This window comes from Chiloscyllium plagiosum, chromosome 35 (assembly GCF_004010195.1).
Source record: "Chiloscyllium plagiosum isolate BGI_BamShark_2017 chromosome 35, ASM401019v2, whole genome shotgun sequence".
Classification (NCBI taxonomy): domain Eukaryota; kingdom Metazoa; phylum Chordata; class Chondrichthyes; order Orectolobiformes; family Hemiscylliidae; genus Chiloscyllium; species Chiloscyllium plagiosum.
This window is the reverse complement of record NC_057744.1, coordinates 5,496,345-5,517,043: the sequence shown is the minus strand read 5'-3', so window position 1 is coordinate 5,517,043 and position 20,699 is coordinate 5,496,345. Positions and strand designations below refer to the sequence as shown.

The 20,699-nt window shown below is 41.6% G+C and overlaps 1 protein-coding gene across 3 annotated transcripts in view; it reads right to left on the bottom strand.

The window, feature by feature from the left end:
* Positions 1-20,699, bottom strand: part of usp28 (ubiquitin specific peptidase 28) — a 90,452-nt gene that overhangs the window by 63,115 nt on the left and 6,638 nt on the right. The gene's annotated exons all lie outside the window — the stretch shown is intronic.

Below are 20,699 nucleotides of genomic sequence, written 5' to 3'. Positions count from 1 at the left end.
TGCCAGCATTTAGCCTATATCCTTCCAAATCCTTCCTATTCACATACCCATCCAAATGCCTTTTAAACGTTGCAATTGTACTAGCCTCCACCACTTCCTCTGGCAGCCCATTCCACACACGCACCATCCTCTGCATCAAAATGTTGCCCCTTAGATCTCTTTTATATCTTTCCCCTCTCACCCTAAATCTATGCCTTCGAGTTCTGGACTCCCCCACCCCAGGGAAAAGACCTTGTCTACTTCAGTCCACAAACGTATGACATTACTGACACTAACGTCCATACAATGTCTCTTATTTGACACAAAACTACAAACACAATGTTTATCTCAAATCCATCACACACACATGCTTAGATTTCCTCAATAAAGAAAATTAGTTCATTAGTCAGGAACAAACTTCCCTTAACAAATCTACATTGGTTGCTCCATTTAGCCTTTTACCTAAGCACTTGATTTCCTTGTGGTTGTCTGGAGTTAAAGATTGAAAATGTCACACACTGAATCTAGTTTTCTAATCTCCAAAACACATGGGATGTGTTTTAACTCTCCTTATGATTAAAAGTCAGTTTTCTTTGCCAGCAATTATTCTCTTTCCAATGAAGACGAAAAACTATCCTTCATTTAACCTTGAGCTTCTTGTATGTTCTTCCATTCTACCAATTGATAAGAATTGTTGAGAATTTAATACAGGAATGCAGGGCATTCTTTCCTCCTCTGCTTTCAACGGGAATACGGTCATCACACATGCCTTAATGATGACACACAGCAGGAGCAGAGGACATGACTCTGGATCCCACTATCTTGTAGCATGGGGTCCAAAGATTGAACTGACCTACTCTGTTAGACAGAGGCCCGGGGTAGAAGGTCACAATCTTGAACAGGCGTCGATTTCGAATTGCAGCACAGATGATGATGATGTCAGAACATAATAGAGTACTTTCTGATGGGCAGAATAGTACTGACCAGTGGAACTTTCATCTCACGCTCTCATGATCTTTTCTTTCCAGTAATAATGTACTTAAAAGACACCATCACCTTGCAAAAGGTGATTCATTTACGAAGTGCTTTGAATCAATTCAACAACATGATCTATCCAGAAGAAACTTAAACTGGAAAGTGGTAAGCACACATCCTCTGCCTGGATGTATCACTACCTGGTATCAGAGACAGTTATGGAGAGTGGTGAACACGGCCAAGACAATCACAAAGGCCAACCTCCCATCTATAGAATCCATCTACCAGGCCCGCTGTCAAGGAAAGGCTGCCAGCATTCTCAACGATCCATCCCACCCTGGCAATGTTTTTCTACAACCTCTACCATCAGAGAGAAGGTACAGAAGCCTGAACACATGCACCAGTCGGTTTCATAACTGTTTGTACCTTACTGCTGTTAGAGTATTGAATGGACTCACAAACCCTTAGCATTCGCCTGTACTTGTGTGTTTGTTTTGCTACTGTTTACCTATTATCTACTTATCTACGTACCTTAACTCTGTGATCTGCCTATGTGATTGCTCGCAAGACAAAGCTTTTCACTGTGCCTCGGTACATGTGACAATAAATTCAATTCAATTCAATTCAATTCAATATGGAACTCATTCCAATAAGCACAAGGTGAGGTGATTAGCAAAGAAGCATTTTAGGGGAAGCTGGATTGAACAAGAGAAGGAAGAATGAGCATAGGCTGATAGGGTGAGATGGAGCCAGGTGGGAGGAGGATCACATCCATACAATCAGAATAGACCTGTGGGCAGAATGGCCTGTTGCTGAGTTGCACGTCATTGTACAGTATGGCACTACATAAATGCAACTTTATTCTTTTCACATAATACCCAATACCCATATTATTAACAGTAGAAGCAGTCCTCATTTTACATTCTCCTAAATAAAATTATTCAATTTTAATGCTGTTTAATCCTTTTGGCATATTTCCTCGAAAACATCTTCATTTCTGGGTTAACATCAGATTGCAGCTCAGGTCAGGATCTGACTGACGAACGTAGAGATGAGAAACAGAATAGAAAGTTAGAGAGAGCAAGGGGGGGGGGAAGAGAGAGGAAGAGAGAGAGAGAGAGAGAGAGAGAGAGAGAGAGAGAGAAGTAAAGGTGAGAGAGGAAGCGGATAAGCTAGAACAAAAGACAGAAAGAGATTGCAAAAGGAAGAGTGGAAGAGGGGGATGGGGTGGAAAACGTAATGAGAGAAAAAACAAAGTTGTGCTTAAGATACATCCAATTTTCTTTTATTCGTTCATGGGCACACTGGCCAGGCCAGCATTTATTGCCCATCCCTAAGTGCCTGCATGTCAGAAAGACGATGTAAGGACAGCAGGCTCCCTCAAGACACTGAGCGGTGATGGAGGGTTGTTTCTCAGACTGGATGCCTGTCACCAGCGGGGTTCCTCAGGGATCAGCGCTGGGTCCTCTTTTGTTTGTCAGTTATAATAATGATTTGGATGAGAATATAGACGGCGTAGTAAGTAGTTTTTATAGACAACACCAGAATTGGTGGCTATAGTAGACAGTAAACAAGATTTTCTAATATTACAAAGGGATCTTGATGAAATGGGTCAATGGGCTGGAAAATGGCAGATGGAGTTCAATCTGGATAAATGCAGGATATTGCATCTTGGTACAACAATTAAGGATATGGTTTATGAAATTAATGGCAGGGCCTTGGGTGGTGTTCCAGAACAAAGGGAGCTAGAGGTTCAGGTACATTGCCTTTGAAGTTTGTGTCACATAAAGACAAAGGTGTTAAAAAGGTGTTTGGCACACTTGCCTTCATTGCTCAGTACTTTGAGCAAGGATTGAGCAATGGAGGAGTTGGGACTTGGGAAGATATGACGAGGTTGGACAGGACAATGGTGAGGCCTCTTCTGGAATACAGTGTCCAGTTCTGGTCACCCAGTTATAGAAAGGATATTATTAAGCTGGAAAGGGTTCAGAAGAGATTTACCAGGATGCTATCAAGTATATAAAGTCTGAAGTAAAATGAAAGGCTGGATAGGCTGGGACTTTTTCACTGGAGCATAGGAGGTTGAAAGGTGACCATAATAAAATCATGAGTACAGAGAGAGTCATTGGTAGGTATCTTTTCCATTGGGTGGAGGATTTCAAGATTAGGGAGCTCATTTTTAAGGTGAGAGCAGAGATTTAAAAACAACATGAGGGGCAAATTGTTTACACAGAGGATGGTTCACGTGTGGAATGAACTTCCTGAGGAAGTGGTGGATGTAGGTACAATTACAATGTTTAAAAGGCACTTGGGTAAGTACATGAATAGGAAAGGTTTCACAGAATATGGGCCAAGGCAGGCGGGGGGACGAGTTTAGTTCAGGATTATGTCTGGCATAGACTGGTTGGATGGAAGGGTCTGTTTTAGTGCTGTATGGTTTTCCCAATAATTTTAATTTGATTAGTTTTTTTTATTTTGCAAAGTACATTAGCTAGGAATGCAGAGTTGTGCATGCATGGTATACTGTTCCAACTTGTACTTTGGCCTTGTTGGACAAGAAAATGTCTGAAGGAACCTAACTCCAGCATTAACTTCAATTCCAATGGAAATCCAGGATTAGTGTTTTTCAGAAACGCTCCTCCAACTCTGTGAGGACTATCCATACAGGTTCTGACATATGTAAGCAATAATGCAGGAGATCCATTACTAAAAGACATGAAAGCTTCTTCAATGGCTTTTCACTGATGTACACTGTGTGACTGTACTGCCTGAGGAAGGGATTAATTTTCCAGTACCAGCCTGTATCAGCTCTGTAACTTGATGGCTAAGGAAGATCATGCGCAATGTGACCAAAGAGGTTGTTATGAAATCGTAAATCCCAGCAATGACAGGTGGTATGAGTGGGAGAGATTCCTGATCAGCCACATGACAGAAAGAAATTGGAGCCTCTGCCATCACTCGCCAGAGCCCCACACAGCAACATGCAGGTAAATGTGCATGTTCGCATTGCAACTCAAACTCTCCAACGTCAAGGTTCCTGGTTTAATTCACTCACAACAAATTTATTTCATTCGAGTTATCAAACAACTACTAGATTTTTAATCACTAAAGGTAAGAAAGGGTATATCATTGGGTGAATTTGTCCTGCAGATACATTTGTTGCCATCTTACCAATTAAATTCCAAGAAGGTCTCATGGGGTTTTTCTCAACCTGCTACCAACTACAGCTCTCAAGCACTCAACTAACAGCTACTTAAGGGCCTTCACTCGCCACTTCCTTGATCACCTGCCTTCCAGGCAGGCAAGAAAGGTGGCTAGTTCCTGAATGGGAAAACATAGCAATCTGCCTAATAGGTTGGGGGGGGGGGGGGGGGGAATTCCTGATGAAGGGCTTTTGCCCGAAATGTCGATTTTGCCTGTCCTCGGATGCTGCCTGAATTGCTGTGCTCTTCCAGCACCACTGATCCAGAGTTTGGGAGAGTGGTCCAGGAAATGGCTGATGGAATTCAATGTGAGCAAATGTGAGATCTTGCACTTTGGAAAAAAGAATACAAGCATGGACTACTTTCTAAATAGTGAGAAAATTCATAAAGCCAAAGTACAAAGGGATCTGGGAGTGCTAGTCGAGGATTCTCTAAAGGGAAACATGGAGGTTGAGTCCGTGATTAAGAAAGCAAATGCAATGTTGTCATTTATCTCAAGAGGGTTGGAATATAAAAGCACCGTTGTGCTACAGAGACTTTATAAAGCTCTGGTTAGGTCCCATTTGGAGTACTGTGTCCAGTTTTGGTCCCCACACCTCAGGAAGGACTTACTGGCACTGGAGCGTCAGAGTGTGGTGGGCCTGTGGAATTCATTGTCACAGAGTGCAGTGGAGGCCGGGACGCTAAATGTCTTCAAGGCAGAGATTGACAAATTCTTGATGTCACAAGGAATTAAGGGCTACTGGGAGAATGCGGGTAAGTGGAGTTGAAATGCCCATCACCCATGATTGAATGTCGGAGTGGACTCGATGGGCCAAATGGCCTTACTTCCACTCCTATGTCTTATGGTCTAAATCTTTCCCTCTCACCTTAAACCTACACCCTCTAGTTTTGGACTTCCACACCCGAAGAAAAAGACCTTGGCTATTCACCCTATCCTTGCCCCTCATGATTTTATAAACCTCTTTAAGGTCACCTTTCAGTCTCTGACATTCCAGGGGTAAAAATAAGCCCCAGCCTATTCAGCCTCTCCCTCCAAACCCTCAAAGTCTCCAGTCTCGGCAACATCCTTATAAATCTTTTCTGCACCCTCTCAAGTTTAACAATGTCTTTCCTATAGAAGGGCAATCAGGACTAAACCGTCTACCACCACCTTGTGTCTCCTAACATCAAGCCAATTTTATATCCAATTGGCTAGTTTCCCCGGGTCCCATGTGATCTAACCTTACTAACCTGTTAACCATGCAGAACCTTGACGAACGCTTTGCTGAAGTCCATACCAAGTCTATTGCTCTGCCTTCAACCACCTTCTTTGTCACCTCTTCAAAAACATCAATCATGTTAATGACACATGATTCTCCACACACAAAGCTATGTTGATGATCCCTCATCAGTTCTTGCCTTTCAAAATGCATGTCAATCCTGTCCCTCAGAATCCCCTCCAACAACTTACACATTACTAATATCAGACCCACAGGTCTATAGCTCCCTGGCTTTTCCTTACAGCCTTTCTTAAATAATGGCATCATGTTAGCCAACCTCCAGTTTTCTGGCACCTAGCCCGTAGCCATTGCTGATACAAACATCTCAGCAAGGAGTCCAGCAATCTCTTCCCTAGCTTCCCATAAACTTCTGGAATACACGTGATCAAGTCCCAAGGATCTATCTACCTTTAATGCGTTTTAAGAGCTCCATCACCTCCTCTTCCGTAATATGAACTGTTTTCAAGACATCACCATTTATTTATCCAAGTTCCCTCGCTTCCACGTCCTTCTCCACAGTAAATACTGACAAAATATTTGTTTAGTATCTCATCCATCTCCTGTGGTTCCACATATAGACAGCCACATTGATTTTAAGAGGCATTATTCTCTCCCAAGTTACATTTGTCCTCAATGTTTTTATAGAATCTCTTTGGATTCTCCTAAAGCTATCTCACATTCCCTTTTTGCTGAGTATACTCCTGTGACCCTGAAAACATTCCAAGGATTCATTCGATCCCAGCTGTCTATACCTGATATATTCCCCTTCTTTTTCTTGGCTAGAGCCTCAATTTCTCGAGTTATCCAGCACTCCCTACACCTACCAGCCTTGCCCTTCATATTATTGGGAACATACTGTCTCTGAACTCTCGTTATCTCATGCTTAAAGCCTCCCACTTCCTAACCATCCCTTTACCTGCAAATAGGTTCCTCCAGTCAATTTCTGAAACTTCATGTCTCGACTCAAAATAGAAAAATAAATGCAAGATAAATCAAAATCAAACACCTGGTCTTCAAACATTTGGGGGAATGAGGTGGGCAAAGAGAAAGTAGGTCTCCAACGTTTACAAATTTATGACTCAAGTACACGACTCCCATTTCCCTAATTGATTAATATCGAAAGAGAGAAAAAATTCCCAATTATTTCTTCATCCCTTAGTTTTTAAATAACTAGTGTTCAGTGAAACATGATTTACCATTCCAGCCCCACACCTTTTAAAAACTCACTGTAGTAATGGTTTTCTGCAGCTGCTACTATTTATGCTATTTCCAGCATGAATGATGGGCCCTTCCAAATCTTTTAACATTGGCTCAAACCGGTTTGGAACTTCATCCATCAATGTAAATATCAAGTGCAGTTTATCTGTCTCATTATGTCACTGAAATGATGTTGTACAGATGATATTGGGAGTTAACATACAGCACCTTCCATTTCCTCAAAACTGAACTCAAATCAGATTATAGAACTTTCTGATCATTACCACGGTGGCTCAGTGGTTAGCACTGCTGCCTCACAGTGCCAAGGATCCAGGTTCAATTCACGCCTCGGGCAACTGTCTGTGTGGTGTTTGCACATTCTCCCCGTGTCTGCGTGGGATTCCTCTGGGTGCTCTGGTTTCCTCCCACAGTCCAAAGATGTGCAAGTTAGGTGAATTGGCCATGCTAAATTGCCCATAGTGTTAGGTAGTTTAGTCAGGGGTAAAATGTAAGAGAATGGGTCTGGGTGGGTTGCTGTTCGGAGGGTCAGTGTGGACTTGTTGGACCTTAGGGCCTGTTTCCACACTGTAGGGAATCTAATCTAATTACCACATTGCCTTTCGTGGAATCTCGGTCCGTGCAAATTGACAACCACATTTCCAAAATGAAAATCGTGATTGTTTATCAAAAATACTTTGTAAAACTTTCTCTGTAAAGCACTTTGGGGTGTCTTCAGGTGATATGTTACAACAAATGTCCTGAAAGACAGATACTTTCAATTTAAAAATTGAACAAAATCATTTGAAATAAGGATTAATTTACAGAGCACAAGATAACAGGTAACACAAGTCAAATTAATAGCCTCACAATCATTCAAGCAAGGTTCACATATAAACACAAGCAACTTTCCTGACTGTCAACTTGTTTGACTTCTCAAATATTTCAAGGATACATGCTGCTTAGGCTCACCCAGAAAACTGACCATTTGAGTCAGTAGCTTTATAATTCAGTAAACACCCTTGAAGGAAGTTCTGAGGGTGGCAAGGGTACAAACTCTGGGTGGGGGATTTCAAAGTCCTCTACCAACAGTGGTTCAGCAGCAACAATACTGATCGGGTCCTAAAGGATTTAACTGCTAGATTGGGTCTGCAGCAGGTGGTAAGGGAACCAATGATAGGGAAAGACATACTTGACCTTACCCTTACAAATCGACCGGCTGCAGACGCATCTGTCCATGATAGCATCGGTAAGAGTGACCACCTTGTACAGACAAGATCCAGCCTTTACATTGAATGTATCCTCCATCTTTTCTTTTCTTCATCGGGAACTGAGGGTGTCACTGGCTAGGCCAGCATTTATTGCCTACCCCCAAATGACCAGATGGCAGCTAAGTGTCAACCACGTTGCTGTGGGTCTGGAGTCACATGCAGGCCAGACCAGGAAGGATGGCAGCTTCCTTCCCTAAAGAACATTAATGAACCAGATGTTTTTTTTCTCTGACAGTCAACAATGGATTCATGGTCATCATTAGACTCTTAATTCTGGATACCTATTAAATTTAAATTCCACCATCTGCCATGGTGAGATTTGTACCCAGGTCCCCAGAATATTACCTGGGTCTCTGGATTAACAGTCCAGCGATAATATCACTAGGCCATCACATCCCTTTGTGTGGCACCATCACCATGCTAAATTGAACAGACTTCAAACAGATCTAGCACACCAAGACTGGGCATCCACGAGGCACTGTAGGCCATCAACAGCAGCAGAATTATATTCCAACACAATCTGTAACTTCCTGATCTGGTATATCCCCCATTCAACAATCGCCAGGGAATCAACCCTGGTTCAACCCTGCAGGAGAGCATGCCAGCAACAGCTCTTGGCATAACTAAAAATGAGATGTCAACCTGGTGGAGTTGGCAAACAGGACTACTTGCGTGCCAAACAGCATAAGCAGCAAGTTATAGACAAAGCTAAATGAGCCCACAGCCATCAGATCAGATATAAATTCTGCAGTCCTGCCATATCCACTCATGAATGGTGGTGGACAATTAAGTAACTCACTAGAGGAAGGGTTCAACACACCAATGCAAAAGATAAGACTGAAGCACTTGCATCAATCTTCAGCTGGAAGTGCCGAGTGAATGATCCATCTTGGACTCCTCCAGTGGGTTCAGCATTGCAAATACCAGTCTTCAGCCAATTCGATTCATTCCAAGATATCAAGAAATGTCTGGAGACCGGATACTGCAAAGGCAATTGGCCCTGACAATGTTCTGGCAATTGGACTGAAGACCTGTACTCCAGAGCTTGCTGCTCCCCTAGCCAAGCTGCTCCTGCACAGTTACAACACTGGTATCTCCCCGACAATGTGGGAAATTGCCCAGCTAATTCAAACATGGACAAAAGAGCCGAATTCAAGAAGGGAGGTGAGAGTGACAGCCCTTGACATCAAGGCTGCATTTGACCAAATGTGGCATCAAGGGACCCTGGCAAGATGAATCAATGGGTATCAGGGAGTGAACCCTCCACTGGTTGTAGTTATACCTGTCACATAGGAAGATGGTTATGATTGTTGGAGGTCAATCATCTCAGCTCTAGGACATCTCTGCAGAGTTCCTCAGGGTAGTGCCCTCGGCGCAACAATCTTCAACTACATGATCAACAACCTTCCAACCATCATAAGATCAGAAGTGGGGTTGTTCATCAATGATTGCACAACGTTCAGCACTTAGCCCATATCCCTTTAGATGCTTCCTAATCATCTACCCATCCAGATGCCTTTTAAATGTTGTAATTGTACCAGCCTCCACAACTTCCTCTGGCAGCTTGTTCCATATACGCACCACACACTGCATGAACAAGTTTGCTCTTAGGTCCCTGTTTAAATCTTTTCCCTCTCACCTTAATCCATGCCCTGCAGTTTTGGACTCCAGTAACCTGGGGAAAAGACCTTGTCTATTCAACCTTTCCATGTCCCTCTATGAGATCACCCCTCAGCCCCCAGCACTCCAGGGAAAATAGCCCCAGCGTATATAGCCTCTCACTGTAGCTCAAACCCTCCAACCCTGGTGACATCCTCGTAAATCTTTTTTGAACCTTATCAAGTTTCACAACAAGATCTGGACAATATCCAGGCTTGGGCTAACAAGTGGCAATTAACATTCATGCCACACAAATGCTAGGCTATTACTATTTCCAATAAGAGACAATCTAACCACTGCCTCTTCATCATTCAATGGTGTTGCCAACACAGAATCCCCCCACTCTCAACGTCCTTGGGGTTACCATTGGCCAGAAACTCAACTGGACTCATCTCATTAACACAGTGGCTATAAGAGCAGGTCAGAGGCTCAGATTACTGCAGGAAGTATCTACTGACTCACCCAAAGCCTGTCCACCACCTACAAGATACAAGTCAGGAGTGCAATGGAATACTCCCCACTTGTCCAGATGGGTGCAGCCCCAACAACATTCAAGAACCTTGACCATCCAGAACAAAGTGGCTCATTCGATTGGTACCACATCCACAAACTTCCACTCCCTCTATCATCGATAGTCAGTAGCAGCAGTGTGTTCTATCTACAAGATGCACTGCAAAAATCCACCAAAGATCCTTAGTCAGCACCCTGCAAACCCACAATTACTTCAATCTAGAAGGACAAGGGCAGCAGTTACGTGGCAACACCACCACCACCTTCAAGTCACCCTCCAAGCTAGTCACTATCCTGACGTGGAAATATATCACCGTCCCTTCAGTGTCACTGGATCAAAATCCTGGGAATTGCCTCAGTCCATTGTGGGTCAACTACAGCACGTGGATTGCAGCAGGTCAAGAAGGCAGTTCATCATCACCTTCTCGAGGGCAACTAGGGATGGGGGAATAAATGCTGGCCCAGCCGGCAATGCCCAAATCCATGAGTGAATAAAGAAATAGTTAAGAGGATGAGAAGAAAATGGCCTTTGGAAAATTATCTCGAAAGGACAGATACTTTGCACAGTCAATTCCAACCTCATTCACTGAATGCTTAATCATGAGTCTTTATGTAAAGATGTGACAATATTTCTTAAAAGATGGCCAATATCTCCTACTGAGCTAATAATGGAATACAGATTATTCCATCATTATACATCACCTCCTGTAGGACCTTGCCCTGCACAAATTGACTGCCAACATTTCCAAAATGAGAACAGAAATTACAAGTCAAGAGTACTTTGTTGCCTGAGAAGCATTTTAGGTTGTTTTGCGGTAGTAGACCAGCATTTTGTATTTATGTAAGTTTTCACTTTGTTACTGAATTTTCTTGTAATTCAGATCATAACTGATACATTCTGAAATTGAAGCTATGAACTGAGGAGAGTTCACCAAGTTAATCTGTGACCACCTGAGATCATCAGATTGTTGCTGGTTTGTAGCATCACAATTTATGTTGCAGGATTTCTTTATTTATTTGTTTCTATTGATCTACTATTAAATCTGCAGATCTCTGAAAACATAAAAGAGATTTGGGCATTAAACATAAAAGAGACTGGGTTGCTTTGGATAATTGAAGTGAATTCAGTGCACTGTCAATAACGAAGAGGGTCCCTGGAAAGGTGTTAATATTTAATGGAGATCCCTGGTGAACAGACACTATTTGCATGGGGCCTTCAAGAGAATGTAAATAGATACAGAGGTCTCTGGGAGTGTGCCAGCACTCACAGTGAGTCCACTTCACTAAACAATGTGGGCTCCATTTACACTGGAAGGAAAAGCTTGAAAGATCACCAAGCATTAGTTGATTCAATTTTGAGATGTAAATAGGTGCAGCAAGGTTCAAGAATGTGACAGACAAGAAGTTTCTGGTAAGAGGTGAGGGCAGACGTGAAAAGGAAATAATTGGGGTTGATTATTTTAAAACCTCTGTGATTGCCCTTTTTCCTTTCTTAATAATAATAAACTCTTTATGAAGTTTGGCTGTTGGAAAAAAAAACTTTGTCTTAGTTGAAATCAGACGTTGAATCTTGAAGTTTGATTGTAAACTTTAAATTAAACTGTCCTCTTTCTGCACTGCAACAACTGGTAAAGATTTTTCTCAAGAGGGACTGAAAATCCTGTAAGTACAGAATAAACCAGAGTCGAGAGGCTGAGAAGTTCAATGCAAACTACAATACATCAGAGCTTCAATTGAGCTAGACGTTCTCTCAATGTAATCTCCACAAGATACTCATAACAAACAACAATCATTAACCTAGTACTACATGCCCTTTATATTCAATGTGTTACAGGATTCTTCCTGAAAAATTGCAAGGGAAGTACATCAGAGGCTAAGAAAAGCAGGGTTTCCAGTGTAGATGTAGAATGTGTTTACTACTTCTCAGGAGCCAGGGTATGTGCTGTCAGACATATATGGAACTAACGCTTGTAACAGCCTAGCAACAGATTTATTTTCAGAAGGGTCACAAATACCATTCCACTTCTCACATGACACATCGTGAGGAACTGTTCAGCACACTTTTCATGTGAAGAACAAAATTCTGGCCTTAAATTTTATTGTCTTGCTCATTGTTGTTACAGTGCAGAAAGAGGACATTCAGCCCATTGTGTGTGTGCTGGTTCTGTAAAATGGCACTGCGACGTAGTGTCATGCTCTAAGTAATCTTGTGCATTGTCTCTATACAAATAATCACATAACACTCATCCCTTCCCCTACCCCCCCCCACACCGAATGCCTTAATATAAACTGCCTCCACCCTGCTGCCAGTGAGTCCAGACCCCAGCTATTCATTGCGTGAAAATGTGTCTTCTCACATCACATTTGCTTCTTTGAAGATTTAAAGTAATCTGTGACCTCTCAATTTTAATCCTTTTCTGAGTGTGAGCAGAGTTTCGCTATCTTCTCTGTCCAGACCTCTCACGAGCTCCATGTTTTCAGCACTGTTTCTATAAAAAGGTTTCTCTTGAATTTCTTAATGGATTTATTAGAGATTCTCTTATATTATGTCGCTTTGTTTTGGACTTCCCAAAGTAGAAATATTTTTTCTATGTTTACCCTATCAAACTCACTGAGCTCACATCAGGAATGAAAGTCTCTGGCTTACTAAAAACAAAAAAATACTGGTGACCACAGCAGGTCAGGCAGCATCCATGAAGAGACATCAAGTTAACATTTCAAGTCTAGACAACTCTTCAACAGAGGTGACATGAAGTGTGGAGGGGGCAGCATTTATGCAATAGTTGGGGATAGGGTTGTGGGGGAGAAGGGGTAATGACAGAGTAAATTAAGTGATCGGAATGTGAGAATGGCAGAATAATCCAATCACTTAGTCTACTCTGTCAATGCCCTTTCTGCCCCAGAACCCTATCCCCAACTATTGCATAAATGCTTCCCCCTCCATACTTCTGGTCAGCTGTGATGAAGAGTCATCCAGACTTGAAGTGGTAGCTTGCTCTCTTTCCATGGATGCTGCCTGACCCACTGATCTCCAACATTTCTTGTTTTCAGTACAGATTCCACTATCTGTAGTAATTTGCTCCTCCCTGGCTTACTAGTCTTGTAATGTAACTATTACGCTATTGTAACCCTTCAAAACATTATTTCATTTAAAAGACTGTTACAATTGATAGGAGCATTGCTTCAAACAGCACAATTACAATTGCTATAGGTTAGGCAATTGTAGTGAAATTCTAACAATGTTACCCTGTGCAGTTATTTTCCATTGCATTACAACAGATAATGAGAATGAGAGAAGACATGACTACCCAACTATAAATAACTTCAGCAATAAGAGCATTAAACCATTCTCTGGCAGGATCTCCCAATTTGGAAAGGCCACTACAAATGGATGTACTGAGTGTGCTAACACCTGTAGCATTCAGTGATCAAAGTTAATGGTTCAAAACTTTTTTTTAAATAGAAACTCTTATTGAGAATACCTTACATGTGTCAGGGAAGGATCTTTATAATTAACAGTGGAGGTGCATGGCTGTAGTACAAATAAGTTAAAGTCCTGGATGCTTATTCAGACAAATGCTAATTATCTCAAACCACAATTGCTCTTTTAACCAAATTCTTCAAAACACAATGGACACTGTTTCATTTGATTGTTTTTACAGAACAGCAACATGAATGTGTCTATACTCAAAAACCTTTTCAGAACTTGTGGCATGGAAATGAAGAAGGAACTTCACAGGAGCATTTTTGAACAAATTTTGATGCAAAGCCACACAGGACAGGTGATCAAAATCTTAGATGGAGAGGGAGTATTTTGAGGAATACCTTAAAAAGGACGGCGGAGAGGTAAGGGGGTTGAGACAATTAGAGTGGGAATCCAGATTATGGGTCTACACGTGACTGAAACTGGACTGCCAGTGTGAACAAACAAAATTAGGGTTGCTCATATAGATTAGAATTGGAGGAACTCAGAGACCTCAGAATTGTCAAACTACAAGCAATTAAAAAAATTTAACAAGGATCCCTCAATCAACCAATTAACATCCACATTTTGAGATTAAGTTAACAATGTGGAGAGCTCATTTAAAAACATAAACTGCATTATTGAGTTCTTCTAATATTGCACTGTTCTCAGAAATAGATGATTTACTAAGTAGTGATCAAAGCCAGGGTCAGACACTGCTAATCAAACCCTGCATTTCCTCATACTTTTCATCTCACCAGTTATGGGGTCACAGAGTCATACTACACAGAAACAGACTCTTCGTACCAACCAGTTTCCTAATCTGACCTAGTCCCATTTGCCAGCATCTGGCTCATATCTCTCTATAGCCTTCCTATTCATCCCCATACCACACCCAAATGCCTTTGAAATGTTGTAATTGTACCCCCTCCCCCACCTCCACTGGCATCTTGTTCAACAACATGAGGTAGGTGAAGTCACTGAACAGATTACCCCCTTTCCCTTCTCCGAATAATTGTAACACACAGATGGAACAGAAGTTTAAGGGCAACCTGTACTGTCATTCTCTACAATAGCAACACACACAAACCCCACCCCCACACGCCTCACTCCACCACACCGATCACTGATTAAGTCAACATCTCATATTTGCACTTTGCAGAGCAAGAATGTATATTCAGCCACACAGCAGAACTGAACTTGCCCAAAGACATAGCACCATGCTCCATGAGTTTAACTGGATATTTGTTTGCCTGAAAAGTTCTAAAGATATTTTTAGTCTGCTGTTTGCAAATCAAAAAATACAAGTGTTTTGAAGCTGGGCCTTGCAATATTCATAACAAAATATCCATTGTGACATGGATCTGTACATTTTGGGGAAATGAGTTCCAATGTGAATTAAACACTTGTAGAATGTCATTTTTTTAAAAAAAACTTGGCTTTAACTCATCAAATTAAAACAAAAATGTTCGCAAGGAACAAGTGCAGCAGCAGACTGGAAGCACGTGTCTCCTGCACCTCCCAGCTTTTAGACACTCATACTCCCCTTCATCATCCTGTACCCAAATCACATCACACTGGAATGCTCGCACCAAGAACTACACTGACATACCAGAATTATCATGCGAGTAATACAGCCAATCAACAGGCTGCAAAATCTCCTCAACAGCAATGAGTGTTGGTTTGAAAGCTCAGAGTTCCTCCCAATCCTGCAAACTGTACCATGGGCTCTCTACAGAGTTCATCTCAACCAGAGTAACCAGTCAGAAGGTGTCAATTTAACACCTCAAGCAAAGAATGTACTTCTAAAGCAGACCAATCCATCAGTCTAGTACTCATCATCAGTCCAGTTTATCACCAAAGAGATTATCAGTTCATACTGTATTTCTGTGAGCTTGTTGTACATAAGCACTGTGTTACTACACTTCAGAAGAACTTCATTGGTTGGAACCAAGGTCACAATAAGAGCTTACATTAAAGCAAGTCGCTTTTTTCTAATCATTTACAGGCTGTGGACTTTGCTACCTTAGCAGCCGTTACTGCCCTGGAGAAAGAGGCTATGAGCTGCCTACTTGAACTGCTGCTAATCTTGGGGTGTTGGGAGTCCCACACAGTGCTATTAGAAAAGTAGATCCAGGATTTTGACTGAAGGAACTCTGAGCCAGTTCCAGCTTAGTTATTAGTGCACTTTAGATGAGGACTTGATTGTGTCCTTGTGAATCAGTTACCTTCGTCCTTCTAGGTGGTAGAGGTTGAGAATTTTGAAGGTATTGTCCAAGGACCTTCTTAAGTGTCCGGTTTTAGCAGTGGGACTTGAACTTGGATGCTGAAACTGAATGTTATCACTAAACCAAGCTAACCACTGTGCAGACAGAGAGGCACTCCTTTTGGACAGGCCAGGAGATTATGTTTATCATCAAGAATAGACTTCATGCAGCTTTTGCGATGCCCCGGTAGTATCAATACCTCTGAGCCATGAGTCCTGGGTTCAAATTCTATGTGTTCCAGAGGTGTATAATAACATGTGAACAGGTTGATTATACAATAGATTTACTGCGGTCAACACAATTATACAATCATCATTACCACTGAATAACAATGAAGCATAAAACTTGAAGTGCCAATTAAAGATATCAGCAATAACACAGAACCAATTATTTAAGTTTTATTTCTTGAAATCCCTCAGAATGTGTATGCAAATATATAATGATTATCTGGCAAAGGAAACAGTCTTTTTTATGCCAGGAAACCACTGAGTACACTGGCTTTTCCTCTATCTTCATTTCCTTGGTTTTTCCTGAGTAAACGAAGTCTATTTTTAGGAACAGCCTTATCAATGTTCCATCACATGGAGGCTAGTGGAGTAATGACCATATAATGCAAATCACTTGGCTCGAGAGTGAGCCTGCCCTGTTTAAGTTCACACAGCAGCTTGTGTTTATGGACAAGCTTTAACCAAGTGCTTTATTGTGTCAGCCTTGGTTAAGTGGCTCACGATCTGACAGTGGAGTCATAGCTTATGGGTTCACACCCCGTTGCACAGGCTTCAGCACAAACTCTGGGCTAACACACATTGTCCGTCAGAGATGTCAACTTTCTGAGGAGTCACAGCAACAAGGCTCCATCCATCGGTTTGAGCGTGTAAAAGATTGAGCAGGGTTAAGAGCAGGCGATGTTTCCCTGGTATCTTAGCCAACTGTTATCCCTCAATCCACATCATACTTTGTCCGGCCATTCTTTCACAGCTATTTGTGGGATCTGCTGGTGCACACTGACCGCCACAGTTCCTATTCGCATAAAGTGACCACATGAAAACCACCTCATTGGCTGGAAAGCTTTTAGAGTCTTTGAAGTGAAAGAAAGAGAAAATCTGCTGTTCTGTAAAGGCAGTAGTGTAGGTGCTGTGGGGCAGTGAATGACCACTTGGAGAAACTCCGAAGGTTAGAAATCTGGAAAGAATGATTGGGTTCAAAAGAGAGAGAGAGAAGTTCATTCGATTGAGGAGAAAAACTAGAGTCAGGCAGCCCTACAATCAATTCCACATGCAATATCTGCATGAGTGCCAGTTGCGTTAGCTTTTGTTCAAGGCAAAGACTGAAACTGTCCTAATAATCATCTTTTGCACTCAAACTAAGAGATGCAAAATTCATGCAAACCACCCTTTGATCTGAAACCTACTGAACTGGCATCAAATATTGCTTTAATTGCTCACGGGTGCGACAGAGCTGAAACTTAGTCAACTTTCCACACAGGACAGACCCGGCTGACTTAACACTTCCAGAAATATCTCAGTTGCCATGTGTTGGTTTGCTGGACATGAGTGAGATTCAGAAATAGAACCTGCAGAACAGCTGCTCAAAGAGGTACCTAAACAAACAAACATTAAACTTCCTTTTACCCCAGACACACGAGAGATCCCATGAATTGGGTAGCAACACAAACAAATTACAGAAAGACATTTTTAAAATGGACATCTACTGGGTGACGTTGTGAATTTTGTAAGGAGATTAAACAGGCCACATATTCCTTGAGAAAAATAAGAGATTAAATGAAGTGGAGAGCTAAAGGGATTCCCATGCACTAAAAAAAAGGCATACTATTTAATAGAGTCAGAGTCAGAGATGTGCAGGAAAAAGACTCTTCGGTCCAACTCACCCTCGCCGACCAGATATCCTAACCTAATCTAATCCCATTTGCCAGCACCTGGCCCATATCCCTCTTAACTCTTCCTATTCATTTAACCATCCAGACGCCTTTTAAATGAGGGACTGTAGAAAATAGATGATAGGTGTAGAAAATATGCTTCGATTTGTGGGAGGGCCAGGGGGATGGTGGGAAACTAAATAGAGGGGTTTTTTTTTAAATGCTAAAAGATAGACAATATAATGTTTAGGTAAAAACAATGACTGCAGATGCTGGAAACCAGATTCTGGATTAGTGGTGCTGGAAGAGCACAGCAGTTCAGGCAGCATCCGAGGAGCAGTAAAATCGACGTTTCGGGCAATACATGTATTCCTGATGAAGGGCTTTTGCCCGAAATGTCGATTTTACTGCTGCTCGGATGCTGCCTGAACTGCTGTGCTCTTCCAGCACCACTAATCCAGAATATAATGTTTATCTGTAATCTATTTATCTGACTAATGCTTAACCTTTTAACTTTATTTCTTATTTTTCTAACTTATACTATGAACCACTGTAAGGTAATGTAACTTCTTTTTCATTGTTTCTCTAAGACTTGTATCTAGTACCTTGTACTGAAGATGGCATCATGAGGAGTGACTTTGTACACTTTTCCCTGTACTGCTGTACTTGAGGACACATGACAATAAACCTAATTCTAATTCTGTTCAATTATGTCCCAGATAAACCTATTTCCCTTTGGCAGTTTGGATCAGGATCACTCCAGCCAATGGTGTTTTCCTACACAAAGTTCAAAGAGCTGGTTATCATTCACTATTTAGACTTGCAAGCGTGAGTTAAATTAGCAGTGAGATTATCCCAGCACATGTGAACACATACTCCAAATGAGTCACTACTTCCATGAGATCAAGAAAAGAGATTGAAAAATACTCCACATTTTAAATTTAAGATTAGATTACAGTCTTATTAGCTGCACAGAAGGCTTCTTACAAACATTCCCAAATCTAGACTGGAACTAAAGAGCAAACTCCAACCGTATAACACACAGAAACTCCTATTCAATGCTATCAGACACTTTCTCCAGCCTTGCTCACAGGAAACAAAGATGCACTGTTCTAACAGATAATTCTCAATTCAAAACCAATACAGTCCAGTACACAGTAGAAAGAATGCAGGGTCTAAAAGTCTAGTTTGAAAATATACACGCTGTGTTATTTCAGCCCATTTCTCCAGATTTACCAAACAAAAGGACTATTTTGCCATTAACATAGATAGTACTCTGCAATAAAATTTGTATCTTATTTTTATCAACCCGTCTTGAAATGTTAAATCACACCTCTACGGCCATCATATACTGAGGTGGGACTTGAACCCGGGCCTTCTGTCCCAAAGGTAGGGACATTATCCCTGCACCATGAGACCCTAGGTAGGATTTGTAGTTGTTCACACATTTGAAAAGATCAATTCAAATTACAATCGATGATAAATCTGTTGATTAATCCTGAGATGTATCGTTTCAATAATCAATCGTTTTTAATGTCCCAATGTAAAATCCTGGGGAGGTTGGAAGTCAAACTAAAAATAAAACCAAATTCTCAACAGGTCTGGCAGCATTCACAAAGAGGAATATTTCAGGTCGATGATCTTTCATCAGAACTGAAGAGAGACAGAAATCAGGTTTTAAGTCAGTGGAAGGAATGATGAGACAAGAAGAACTAAAGGTATGGTCTGTGATAGTGGAAAGGGCAGGAAAAATTAACTCATATTTCTAGAGGCAAAATCAAATGAGTGGCATTGGATAGAGACAAGAAACAAAAGGCTGAGTCCAAATGACACGCTTTGGTGTTCAACTTTCATGATAAATAAAGCTAAGCAACATGATCCTCTGATTTTCAGGGTCTCTGAGCAGGTTTGACAAGGAGCAAGTTCTGAACCCCTGCTTCTGAGGTAGGACAGGTGAATGAATGATACAGAGTGGAGTCATCACTCATCTACATTCAGAGATGCGGCTTAATGACTTCAAAGCCTGACTGAAGCCTCCTCTACAAAGACTGCACGAAATCTACATTGTGCATGAATAATTTGAAACCTGATGCCTGGTGAGTGCACCATGATTTTGAAGTTATAAGACCTACAGTCAACAAAGTTCTCCATTCTCGTTTCACATCTGGGTCTGCTGAAGGCTCTTTGGTCAAGGAACTTGCTGTGATTAATCAGCAACTGTTATATTACTGCTGTAGCATTTTTCGACAGAATGGCACAAGATATATCTTTCTTGCTCTCCCGCTGACCTGCTGAGTATTTTCAATGTTTTCTACAGCGATTCTTACGCTCAAACAGAACTTAGATGAGTTGTTGATTACTTCAATTTCAATCGCCCCAGTTGTTATATCACCCAAGCTCTGGATCAGATTACAGCCTCGTAAACAAACTCTGGGGTATGATCTATCTACTAAATAACATTAGCAGCCTAATTGTACTGCATACTAACTAACTGCAATTAATGTGCTAAATTTCAAACAACATTTCAATAACTGGCACATGACATAAAGTAATGAAGGTAGTAGAGGTAAAATTACAACCTCCAAATGTTGAACTTAATTCTCCATTTTCACAGGGGTCATCAATAGCCCTCCTAAGTATGAGAAGGATTGGGCCATAAATGTCGCTCAGGAAGAAAGGATTAATTTTTCCACCACTCATTTCATGTTAGAGACCTTGGACTGCAGGTTCATAGCTCCTTGAAAGTGGAGTCCCAGATAGACAGGATCGTGAGGAATGCATTTGGTATGCTTGCCTTTATTCGTCAGTGCATTGAGTAGAAAGTGAGGACTGCAGATGCTGGAGATCAGAGCTGAAAATGTGTTGCTGGAAAAGCACAGCAGGTCAGGCAGCATCCAAGGAGAAGGAGAATCGACGTATCGGGCATGAGCTCTTCTTCAGGAATGAGGAAAGTGTGTCCAGCAGGCTAAGATAAAAGGTAGGGAGGAGGGACTTGGGGGAGGGGCGTTGGAAATGCGATCGGTGGAAGAAGGTTAAGGTG